The sequence below is a fragment of the Astyanax mexicanus genome, chromosome 2, assembly GCF_023375975.1.
Source record: "Astyanax mexicanus isolate ESR-SI-001 chromosome 2, AstMex3_surface, whole genome shotgun sequence".
NCBI classification, from domain to species: domain Eukaryota; kingdom Metazoa; phylum Chordata; class Actinopteri; order Characiformes; family Acestrorhamphidae; genus Astyanax; species Astyanax mexicanus.
Genome location: NC_064409.1, coordinates 45,719,028 through 45,731,881, shown reverse-complemented (window position 1 = coordinate 45,731,881; position 12,854 = coordinate 45,719,028). Strand labels below are relative to the sequence as shown.

At 38.1% G+C, this 12,854-nt stretch overlaps 1 long non-coding RNA gene across 1 annotated transcript; it reads left to right on the top strand.

Moving 5' to 3' along the window:
• The first annotated feature begins 630 nt into the window (after window positions 1-630).
• On the top strand, window positions 631-8,539 carry LOC125798985 (uncharacterized). The gene is made up of 2 exons (XR_007437773.1): window positions 631-1,320; window positions 8,126-8,539. It is a non-coding gene; the product is annotated as an uncharacterized LOC125798985 (long non-coding RNA).
• Window positions 8,540-12,854: the final 4,315 nt, after the last annotated feature.

Below are 12,854 nucleotides of genomic sequence, written 5' to 3'. Positions count from 1 at the left end.
AGTCAGGAAGCTCCGATCTTCTGAAAACACAGAGGAATACACACTTTTATACAGTATTTGGGTGAACAAAGGTGGGGGCTTTTAGTTCCACCTTTCCTTCTCCTGCCCAGCGTTCCCGTGGGAGCTTGGGCCTCTTGAGACACCTGGTATGATAAGCATATTTCTTATCTGTCTCCCCCTCAGTTCACAGCAGCCTGGTACAGACTGGGCCTTACTGAGGAAGAGCAGACAGAGTTTTAACTGAACTCAATAAACTTGTTCATATATGGCCAAATTGTACTAATATATGGGTATTATAACATATATTGATCCCTAATATCTTAATTAGGGCCCCACACCCTCTCTTGGCAGGTTTGTTGTGGTACCATCAGAGATTTGGATATTTTTTTATAACCCAACCCTGACTTATACTTCTCTACAACTTTATCCCTGACTTGCTTGGAGAGCTCCTTGGTCTTCATGGTGTTGTTTGGTTAGCTTAATGGTGTTGCAGCCTCTGGGGCCTTTCAGAAAAGGTGTGTATATACTGACAGATCATGTGACACTTAGATTGCACACAGGTGGCCTTCATTTCACTAAGCATGTGACTTCTGAAGGTAATTGGTTGCACCAGACTGAGAGCAGGGCCGTTTCTCAATCTGCGTTCTTGTCTGTACTTGTGTTCTTGTGGACTTGGAAACGTCATCAGTCAGTTTGCCAAGTACAAAACCAATACCCGGATGTGTTCTTGCTCCTCCCACTTTATCGAGGATGCATGGAAGGTGACTTGTGTGGACTTCTCACAGCCCGATAACCCAGAATGCACCTCACAGCAGTCTCAGTGTAATGCAGGATGAGAAGGTACATAACTGTAAGTACGTTTTTAAAACAGTACTGCTGTGTGCTAAAATAATGTTTTAAGTTATTTTCAGGCGAGAATGTAGGGGTTTAGACTTCAGATATGTGGTTTATTTGTTAAGAAAGCGGCTAGGTGAAAATGTGCTCCTATGTTTTCGGAACAACGCTTTCTGCTCCTCTAAGAGGGTGACGTCATCAAGTAGACAGCTGTTCCAGTTACACAACAACCATCCCGTTTCCTCCTGTTCTCGGGAGTATGCACTCGTGATCTGAACTTCCCAAGTCCGTTCTTCACAAGTACTGGAGTACAGACTTGTGTATTGAGAAACGGTCCTGGTGTTGCTGCGTTTCCTCGCGCCTGTCTGCAGGAGCTCGACCGGACCTCGTGTGTGATTTGAACACGGACGGTGTTCTGAGCTTCCCGTCGTGAGTTCTGTTGCCATGGCTACTGAGGACGCCATCTCCGTGAGCTCTGTGTGAACTGTGAGTAACGAATCAACTGACTCGGTTGACTCATTCGATTCACTTTCGCTTTTGCAGAAAAACACTGCACTGACTTTGGACTTGATATAACACAGTGGATCAACAAGACATGTTATCTGCTGGTGTTGGCTCATTGTGTTATATCAAGTCCAAAGTCAGTGCAGTGTTTTCCCGCAAAATCTTACAGCACCTCATGCTTCCCTTTGCTGACAACTTTTATGGAGATGCAGATGTAATTTTCCAGCAGGACTTGGCACACTGCCCTCACTGCAGAAAGTACCAATTGTGTCTTATATAATATGCTTATTTTCTGAGACACTGATTTTGGGGTTTCATTGGCTGTAAGCCAAAATCATCAATAATAAAATGAATAAAAGCTTAAAATAGATCACTCTGTGTGTAATGCATCTATATAATATGAGTTTCACATTTTTAACTGAATTACTGAAATAAAGTATTTTTTTTTTGAGATGGCTCTGTACATAATAGGAAACCATGCTGCAGCAGTAAGAGCAAAAACTGTCCTTTTTTACTGTCACGCAGCGCTCAGCTACTGTCTAGCTGTACCAATCTGTCTCATAGCCAGAAAAGATCTCCTTCCTTCCAGACCAATCTGTATTTAGAATTGATATATGTCGCTTTGCAGGAATGGTAGCAGAAACACATTATTTTAACTAATTCATTAACTAATTAGCAAACTTCTCAAGCACTGGGTCAGGTGCAAAAGAGTAAGGAAATGCTTCTTATTTTAACCTACTTGCTGATCATGTCTTACATTACTAAAATTAATATTGTGTGTATATATAAAATTTTGTTCTACCACAGCCAGTAAGCAAATAATAATCATTACTTCCTCTAATCTTAGTTTATATATATATATATATATATATATATATATATATATATATATATATATATATATATATATATAAACAAAATAGCATAAAAATACCTAATATATATATTTTATATAAAAATATATTAATATAAAGAGAGAGAGAGCTAGCAAAGGGACGGAGAAAAACATACCCGATGCTGGTAGTTATCTCGTTAAATAGTTCTTATCCAACATATGTTTTTTTTTTTTTTTTTTTTTTTTTTCGGGATGACCAGATGCCCAGGCCACAATTCACAATTCTATTCTGGTTTCTGCAGGAGTCTGTGGTCTTTGGTGCCTGACAGGGTTTAATGCAACTATGCTACTTTTATACACAGCTAATATATAAACCAGCTAATGAGATCAGAACTATTAAATTAACCTGCAGCCAAACTCCTCCAAAAAAGAAAAGAAAAATATAAACAAACCAAAAACAAGACCCCAATGGTCCCAATAATAGGACCTCTTAATGGCTGTAGAAATGTCCACTACACCATCTAATTCCCCTGTAGGTAAAACGGCAGCTTATTTTGTGAATACAGAAAACAGGTGTGTTTATAGAGCAGTTAGTAACTACAGCATTTTTTTACTGGACCCACTGAATACTAAAAATAAACATTAGCTGAAACATCATGTTACTTAAATCTAAATATTGCCTAAGTCAAGGCCATGCACACAGAACGGATGAGAGTGCCTCCAGGAAGTTTTTCCAATTGGTCATACCCTTCGTTTACCTAATTGGAATAAGTCAGGCTTACACAGATGTTCAGAGGATGGGCAGTGGTGATAATCTTTCTAAATTAAATAAATATATTAATATAGTAATTAACTTGGACTCAACCAGGTAGCGTTATGCTGCCACCAGCACCTTTATTAACCCTGTATGGTCCGGTCAGAGGCTGCAACAACCACACACACAAACGGGGATAAGTTAAATAATTAATCTTTATTTATTTATTCAGATATAAAAAAGGGGGTTCAGGCACATAAAACAAGCACTCGCTGAAAGCCAGCAAAGGTAACCCGTATGAATAAATCACCCCTGTATCAACAGGCTCTGTATCCACCACCACTTTTTTTAGGAGATGGTGGATACCCGTGTCTGCAGCATCCTGTTACCATCATGACACCATACTTCCAGCCTGTTTCCTGTAACAATATACAGACACAAAAACAAACAAACATTTAAAAAAATTAACATGATTACTCTATAATAATCTATACATTTCAGTCCAAGTTATAGCACACTACAACAGACACCACACAAGAGGAAGAAATATTACTATGCAGATCTGGAGCTCCATCTTCTTGAGGGCCCTAGAGATCCGGCCTGTGTTTACCCTAAAGGTCATTGGTGCCCGCTGCATTCTCCTCAATATCTGTGTGGAAGTAGGAGATATTCTGGAGGAGGAGGATGACGGACTAATCCCAATAATTAAAGAGGGTTATCTGCAGATCAGAACAGATATTGAATGAGCAGTAACTCTCACAGGGTTCATTTGCTTCGTTGTAAAGTGCAGGCTGTAATGATTTATTTCAGCCACAAGATGTCTCTCTTCTCTAATGCCTCAATGCTTTTTCGGCACAATCAGGAAGAAGCTTCTAAAGCTTCAGTGGGGCTTAATCAGCCCATCACTACAAATTAACTTGTATTTTTGCTTAAAAAATTTCCACTTCTTTTTGGTTTGTTTCGAAGATATTTCCAGACAAGTAAACCAGTAACAAATTTCCTGGACACAACAAACAAGAAAACAATTAAACACTGACACACAAATAAAGCATTAAACTTTACGAATAAAGAAACATAAACTAATAAAAAAGGGAAAAAGGGTGGTAAACAAATAAACAATCAGAGGAAGGGAGACACATTTTAATGCAGAACAAACCAAAACAATACTCAGCAGTGAAAGAGAGGGCTGAAAGGGTATAAAGACAGGGGAAAACACATAGGCTGTGACCGAAATGGCTCCCTACTCCCTCATTAGTGTTACGCTATGTAGGGAGATACTAATAAGTTCACTAATTAGTGGTAAAACAGGAGTGAATTCGGACACTAACTCATCATTATCATGCGCCAGCACCGGTCGCATAAAAACACAGGAGAGAGAGAGGGGTTGAGTCGTGTTTAAAACTCCATCAACACATTGAACTGAGCTCTGAATTAAAGTTAGTGAAGCTCTGAGCTGATCATGAAGTCATTTATCTGCTTGTTATATTTACGCTGTTTAAAAGATGATCCTCACATTACTGAACTTCATGAAGAAAACCTTAAAAATAGCAGCGTACACCGGCTCGCTCTGTTGCCAGATTGGGTGGTTTCATGCCAAATGTCGAGTTGTATCTGAAATTGTCTGGGGGAAACGCTGTGATTTGACAGGTGAACAAAACTACCAAGTGTAAAGAGTTTGGAAATTTAATTTGGCGGTGTTATAGTTAGATATCTAACCCTGCAGAGACAGAGCTTTTAGTCCTGCTGATGGAAATTTGAAGTTGTGTTTATGTTCGTTATTATATGTGAGTAAGTTATTTCTTTCTTTTATTGCTTGCAAGGTTGTTTTTATGTACTGTTTTTACGTTTTTGTTTCGTGTGTCCAATGATACAAGGCACAAAACACATAATACAAATATGCAGATAAACTCACTTAAATATATTTTTTTGTAATCAGTGATATTTAAGATATTTATGATATTTTAGTTAAGATTCATGTTGGAATAAACCCTGTAATATTGTTAATATGACGAATATCAGCTGTTTGGGTGGTTTTCTCAGTAAATTTGTGGATTTGAAACACGTTTTACCCTGTGAATTGGTTTTATCTGAATCCCATTGTAACAATCTGGCAACCCTGGTTGCTCGCTGTCCGCTCCGTTTCTTCGGCTGTCTGTTGCCTAGTAGCGAGACCCACAAAGCATTTTGGGACACATTCAGCTCGCTTAGTAAGCAGCGAAGTTTACTATAAATCATGATGCATTATGGGAGTTTTTAGTGCCCTCAAAATCACGTTCGAATCCCCCCTTATGATTCGGACACTCAAAGAAAAATGGCTGACATACTCAATAGTGCCCTAACTAGTAAATAGTGAGCCATTTCGGTCACAGCCATAGAGCTAATTACATGGATTACTTCCTGGAAGTGAGTCATGTGATCATGTGAGCAAGTGTAGTCCATGTGTGGTGCGTTCTGGGTAGTGTAGTCCGGGGACTGAAGATCGCAGGAAGAGCTGAGTGCAAGTGAGACAGGTGCACTTTCAGGCGTGACACTCTGGTATGTTGTTTACATTTGCTGTCATTTTGTTACTGACCATGCTTGTCCCTCACAACTCTTGTAAGCTTAGTCCCTTTTGTAATAAACACTGTCATTTTTATCTGCAAGTGTTTGTCCTTCGTCTGGCCTGTGTGACAACTATATTCACATTCAGGATGTGCCAATAGCCAACGAGGTGATCAGCTTGCCAACTAATAAGGATTAAGTTGCTAATTCTAGTGTACTTTTTCCATAAACCTGTTTAACGTAGAAATACAGAAATATACAGAAATATTCATATTTCTACACAGTGTGAAACTGTGTAGTGTCTTTAACCCCCATTTAATAAAGACAAACTATGTAAATTGGGGAAATTGATCACTAAAAACTCTTACATGGTTTCTTACATTTACTTTTATTTGATTGCAGACAGTATGAACCCATGATATTTCATGTTATCTCTAGTCAAATTTATTTCATTTGTTAATAAATTGTGTTTAAGGGATGCAGCATACTGTAAATACACTATTAAAAATAATGAGGTGATTTAAAATAAGTGATCAGGTCAACAGATGTTTGTTATTATGATTTGGTACAAAGGCAGTATTCACCAAAGGCTTTTGATGCAATAGTTCTTCAGTTTGTCATCAAATGCATGAAAAATAAAATGTTTGCAACCCGTCAGGAGACAACGTTTCCTGAATAAAGACTAGGTGGATTTGCTTATTTCCCTCTATACTAAGCACAATATCATCAAATTATTAAATGAACAAACTCTGACATTACTGAAGTCTACTGTTCATCTCTGGAACTACAGGTCTTTACCACAATCTAGCTGGTCACTCTGTGAGCAGAAGCACAAAGCTTTGATGTAGTTATGGATGCCCAGTTATTGTCCATGTCTCATGTGGCAAATCTGACTTAGGCATGCAGATTTCTCCTGTACAACATCCAGGGAATTCAACCTCTCTATAGAGAAGCCACCCAGGTCCTTGTACAGTCTCCCCTCATTAAAAACTTGACTAGTGCAACTTCCTTCTGGGTGGTCTGCCTTTGCAAGCCATCAGATATCTGCAATTGATTAAAAACATGGTAGCACAACTTATGTTCAATCTTTGTAAGTTCAGCCATGATTGCATTTCTTCCACTGGCCTATTGTAGCCGCCTGCATCAGATTCAAAACCCTGACACTGGACTACAAACCAAAAATGGACTAGCCCCTTCATACTTGATGGCAATGGCTTAGCTTGGCAAAGCCTTGTCAAGCACATAGCTACATTTACAAATGCCATACTAGGCAATGCTTGTTTGGTTTTCTTATGAGGCTTACCCTACAGACTGAGTGTATCACTGACCAGCAGTTGAATGTAAAATACAATCAGAAAAAAAATCTAACCATTCTAGGATCATCAGTAAGTTTTATGGCTCGCAAACGCGACTAGATCTTGTATCAGTTTCTGATTGATGCAACTTATTGTAAAATGCACTTCAAGCCAAATCTGCTTCAAATAATCGTCTGAACTTCACGTATGAAGAAGGTTTGCCAAAAAGCAAGTAATGGAAAGGCTACAAGGTTACATAGCTATTACCAAAACAACAACGTCCAGCCAGTGAGCTAGCTGACCAACTTACTATCTAAACAAACATTCCCACTAGCCACTTAGCTATCCAGCAACTGACCACATCCATACAACTATTCAAAAAACAGCTTTACAAACAATGACTTTGAGGTTCACCTGTGCGTGACTCCTGTCGAGAGCTCTTTTTCCGATCCTTGCTGATCCATCATTTCCTTTCACTGTTTTTTAGCTGGCACCTTCACGATAAACCTGCATGTTCACAGCTATCGCCATTTAGAGCTGCTAGTATCTAGCCTGCCTCTTGCTCTCTGTTGGTGACGTTTTCCTAGGATTTGCTGTAAAGCAAGACTGACTCTTGCGATGTCAGAGTCTTGTATGCTGAAGGCTCCTGAAGTTGCAAGTGAGTTTTTTTCCCCTACAGACCACCAAGGGTGGCCGAGCAAACCTTCATTCTCTTTGTAATTACCCATCCTTAAACATCTCAAACAAGTTATCTGATCCAGCAGAGGACACTACCTGCCTTCGCTCACAGTCAATTTTGCAGCTCTAAAACTTAAAGGACAGCCTTAGTTATAAAGATATAGCACTGAGTGCTAGGTACCATTCGCTAAACGTCAGACTCTAAGCATCGTTCGCCTATGAGAAACAGACTATCAATCTCTCTGTGGCATTGATAACATTTCTTTCAGCTAAACTAACGCTAGTAAACTCTTACCTCAGACCTTGTGATTTGACGCTTGGGCAGTTTCACCACGTCGAAGCTCCAAAGTCCGCTCTATAATGAAATCTGATGTGAATGGCGCCAGCTTTGACCGGTGTTCTTTCCAATTGTGCCACCTTGTTGGTGTAAAGAGAGCTGTAAGCTCTTTATTACCTAAATCTGACTGCACTAAAAACTTGCAGCTTTATCATGTCTTTTTATCATGTCATCCAACATGGAAAATTCGCAATGCATATTCAAAATTATTATAAAATGAGCTTCTTAAAATAGACTACATTAAAATGCTAAGCTATTAATTGCTGTTTAGCTGTTGATCATGTTTTCTGTATTTCATATCCTTTCCTTAGCCAATTAAATGTTTTTGATTCCTGTGTTGTAAACAGAATACTTCGAGCTTCAGATCATCTCTACTGGTCCTTGAGGACAGTCCCTTCAGAGATCTGCACTCCAACACTTGAGTGTCATTACTGAACAACTGAACTGCCGTCTGTGGAGATGATGCAACCAGGCAGACACAGGGGCTTGTTTACAAATGTGAAATTGCTTCACAGCCACTTATATTCACTTTGAATCCTTGAATCAATGTTTCATCTCTGTGCGTTGCCATCTGCTCTCCTTGAATATCAGCTCCATCTTTTCTTTATAAACACAGGAACTTGTACTAATCGTCTGAAAATACACTGATTTTAAGTTTTATACGAGGTCCTGTCTGAGGTTTCAAGCTTTACTGCTTTTCTGCTGAGTTAATGATTCACTGTAGATCGCAATAATTTTTATTTACAACAGCATTTTTTTTTCACAAATTACACAATAAAAACAAATTATCCTGTGGCTTAATGTGGACCTAGCTAATCATATGCACCAATCATATGCAGACTGATGTCTGTCTTATTGCTGCAGGTTGAACAAATCATTGACATGATTGACATTGATGCTGTGTTCGAAAGCTGTGTAGCATTTACCAACCAAATCATGTAGCAAATATCATGTACTTTATACACAGTCAAGACAAAATATTATGAACACTTCCTTGTTTCTTGTTTCTCCTTCTTTCTTTCTTGTTCAGTTACAAAAAAGAGTCAGAAATACCAACACCTTCCTAATAAAAAAAATCAGAAACACAATAAACATATGAGAGTTGTTATGTTATTGTCAACATTTTAACAGCCACAAATTGTAGAAAATTGTGCTGACTAAGAAAGAAACTTTGTCTTATAAATTGGGAACGAGTCCTGAATCGTAAAAATTTGTTCAGTTAAGGTAACCACCATCTTGCAAAGCTATTAAAATGGCCTAAGTCACATTTCATTTAGACAGAATAAATTAGATTAAGTCACATTGTTGGCACAGACCATGTTCCTAATAGGATGAAATGAGCTGATCAACTAAGGGTGTGGGCCATTTTATCACAGGTGCCCTGCATCATGAGGAGATGAGTCAATGATGAGTAACTTTCAAGATTATTTTAGGATGGTGACAATATACTAACGAGAAATTGTACAGTTCCACTGATAATAACTTGTTCTTCACCTCAATTTATTTTGTACAAACCAGTGTACATTGCTAAGTAATACCTGAGGCAATGTTGAGGTACTGCCATCCAAGGACAGCCGAGACAGGCTGAACCACAGAATAAATAAATGAGTATATGGCCATTTCAAGGTTTTCACTGTTTATTTGCTCGATAGGGTTTGTTCCGTATCAACAGTAAAGAAAAGTGAAAATACTTTCTCAGTAAAAACTTTGTGAAGATATAGAGGTGTAAAAAATGGTTTGCCCCCTTTAATGAATTCTTATTTTTGCATATGTGTCACTCTTAAATATTTCAGATCAGCAAACAAATTTAAATACTAGTCAAAGACAACACAAGTAAACACCACACAAAAAAATTAGTTTTTACATAAAGGTTTTTAATATAAGGGGGAAAAAAAATCCAAACCTAAATGGCCCTGTGTGAAAAAGTGTTTGCTCCCCCTGTTAAAACACAACTTAACTATGGTTTATCACAAGTGAGTTCAATTTCTCCAGCCACACCCAGACCTGATTACTGTCACACCTGTTCTCAATCAAGAAATCACTTAAATAGGTATATAAAAAAGTTTATTAAAAATAAGGAACAGCTAGACACCTTGATAAAATCCAAAGGAATTCAGTAACAAAAGAGAAAGAAAATAATTGAGATATATCAGTTTGGACAAGGTTTAAACCTATTTTGAAAGTTTTGGAACTTCAGCAGACCACAGTGAGAGTCATTATCCACAAATAGCGAAAAAGTGGAATATATATATATATATATATATATATATATATATATATATATATATATATATATATATATATATATATATAGGTTGGACTTTAGACACCTCTGTTCTAAATATTGCATTCCTTTTTTTTCTTGGTGAGGACAATAAAGGGTTAAAAATTCTTTTCACAACTTCTTGAATGAAACTGATCAGTTTTCATCCTCCTTGAAAGTTCAATTTCAAAGATTCCTCCCCACCTGTAGCTACTGCGTTGCTTCCACAATAGGAGAACATTCGTGATTTTATGCTTCTTTGAAGTGTAACACACCAAGGAGAAGAGTTTGAACTCGTCTTTGTGCTCAGAGCATGTCACCTGGTGGAGCCGTGAATAGTGCACATTTTCTGCTTTGTCTGGTAGAGGTTTGTGAAGGTCAGGCTCCTGCGGGGTTCGTCCAGCAGCACCTCCTAAACACTCCAGTAGTGCTGCAGACACTCATCACAGACACACTTTGGCCACATTTCACAGCTCCAGGATCGTTAAAAACTTCATCCAGAAGAGAAACAACTTCTGACATTTCTTGTACATGATTCTAAGTTTATTCTGAAAAATATATGCAGTTTTGGAAACATTATAAATGTTGAGTTATAATCAAGAGGACAATGGATGATCAAAAGCAATCCAACCAAGCTGAACTGCTTGAATTTTTGCACCAGGAGTGGCATAAAGTTATCCAAAAGCAGTGTGTAAGACTGGTGGAGGAGAACATTGCCAAGATGCATAAAAACTGATTAAAATCCAGGGTTATTCCACCAAATATTGATTTCTTATCTCCTCTGAACTTTATAATATACACTTGTTTTCTTTGCATTATTTGAGGTCTGAAGGCTTTGCATCTTTTTTGTTATTTCAACCATTTCTCATTTACTGCAAATACATGCATATTTGGAATTTTGGAGAAATGTTGTCTGTAGTTTATGGAATAAAACAACAATGTTTATTTCACACAGCTGTATGTATTTGATATGTATTTATATTAGAACTTTTATATTATCTGATTGTTATGTAAGTTACAGTGCCCTCCATAATTATTGGCACCCCTGGTTAAGATGTGTTCTTTAGCTTCTCAAAAATTGAGTTTTGTTCAAAATAATATAGGACCACGATGGGAAAAAAAAGTAAAGTCCAACCTTTAACTCAAGTGAATTTTAAGGGGGAAATAAAATCCCTGACTAAGAAATAATTATTCTTCATAAAATCACCTGTTCCACAATTATTGGCACCCCTAACAATTCTTAGGAAATAAATTTAATAAAAGTATTTCTGTCACTTCTACAGTAGTTTACGAAGTTGATCGGAGTATGTAGGAACATTTAATTAGTAATTCACAACTTCCTGTTTCCCTGGGGTATAAATATGACGTGACACAGAGGCCATTTATCTTCAACATGGGAAAGACAAAGGAACATACCATTCAAGTGAGGCAGATGTGTGTTGACCTTCACAAGTCAGGCAATGGCTACAAGAAAATCGCTACTCGCCTACACCTGTCCATATCTACTGTCAGAGGAATTATTAAGAAGTTTAAAACAACTGGAACAGTGGTAAACAAGCCTGGACGAGGACGCAAGTTTATTTTGCCACCACGCACTGTGAGGAGGATGATAAGAGAAATAAAAAGTTCTCCAAAGCTCACTGTTACAGAATTGCAACAAATGGTAGCTTCTTGGGGTCACAAAGTCTCCAAAACAACCATCAGGCGCTATCTACATGCCAACAAGCTGTTTGGGAGAAGCACGGAAGAAACCATTTCTCACTCACAATCATAAACGCAAACGTTTGGAGTTTGCTAAGCGGTACTATGACTTCAACTGGCACCGTGTGCTTTGGTCAGATGAAACAAAGATAGAGCTTTTTGGCAACAAATGCTCTAAGTGGGTCTGGCGTAACACAAGAGCTGAGTATGCAGAAAAGCACCTCATGCCCACTGTGAAATACGGCGGGGGATCAGTGATGCTGTGGGCCTGTTTCTCTTCTAAAGGCCCTGGGAACCTTGTTAGGGTGCATGGCATCATGAATGCTCTAAAATACCAGGACATTTTAAAACAAAATCTGGTGGCTTCTGCCCGAAAGCTGAAGATGGGTCGTCACTGGGTCTTTCAGCAAGATAATGACCCTAAACATGTGGCCAAATCTACACAGAAATGGTTCACCGCACACAGAATCAAGCTCCTCCCATGGCCATCTCAGTCCCCAGACCTCAACCCCATTGAAAACCTGTGGGGTGAGCTGAAGAGGAGAGTGCAGAGGAGAGGACCCAGGTCGTTGGATGATTTAGAGAGAATGTGCAAAGAGGAATGGTCAAAGATCCCTCTTTCTGTATTCTCCCATCTTGTGAATCATTACAGGAGAAGATTAGGTGCTGTTTTGTTGGCAAAAGGGGGTTGTACAAAGTATTAACATCAGGGGTGCTAATAATTGTGGCACACATGATTTGATGTTAAATAATTATTTCTTAATGTGGGATTTTTTTCCTACTGAATAAATTCACTTGAGTTAAAGGTTGTATTTTACTCTTTTTTTCCATCGTGGTCCTATATTATTTTGAACAAAACTCAATTTATGAGAAGCTAAAGAACACATCTTAACCAGGGGTGCCAATAATTATGGAGGGCAATGTGTATATATATATATATATATATATATATATATATATATAATATATATATATATATATATATATCTCACAAAAATTTGTATGCCCCTTATATTAATCTTTTAATGGGACAACGGTGAAGATATAACACTTGATACAATGTAAAGTAGTCACGGTGCAGGTTTCATCCCACACAAGACGCACAAAGCACC